The sequence below is a fragment of the Mizuhopecten yessoensis genome, unplaced genomic scaffold (genome assembly GCF_002113885.1).
Source record: "Mizuhopecten yessoensis strain PY_sf001 unplaced genomic scaffold, ASM211388v2 scaffold5673, whole genome shotgun sequence".
Taxonomy (NCBI): Eukaryota; Metazoa; Mollusca; class Bivalvia; order Pectinida; family Pectinidae; genus Mizuhopecten; species Mizuhopecten yessoensis.
The window spans coordinates 1,587-2,085 of record NW_018406166.1 but is presented as its reverse complement, the minus strand read 5'-3'; positions in this window follow the sequence as shown (position 1 = coordinate 2,085).

Genomic DNA, 499 nt, shown 5'->3' with positions numbered 1-499 from the left:
CCATAATTCTCAGTAGTCAGACTGGTGAACTCAGGGACCCATTATTGACAGTCGTCAGATTGGTGAACTCTGGGACCCATAATTGTCAGTAGTCAGACTGGTGAACTCAGGATACCATTATTGTCAGCAGTCAGACTGGTGAACTCAGGATACCATTATTGTCAGTAGTCAGACTGGTGAACTCAGGGACCCATTATTGTCAGTAGTCAGACTGGTGAACTCAGGGACCCATAATTGTCAGTAGTCAGACTGGTGAACACAGGATACCATTATTGTCAGTAGTCAGACTGGTGAACTCATGGACCCATAATTGTCAGTAGTCAGACTGGTGAACTCAGGATACCATTATTGTCAGTAGTCAGACTGGTGAACTCATGGGCCCATTATGGTCAGTAGTCAGACTGGTGAACTCAGGGACCCATAATTCTCAGTAGTCAGATTGGTTAACTCCGGGACCCATTATTGTCAGTAGTCAGACTGGTGAACTCAGGTACCCATA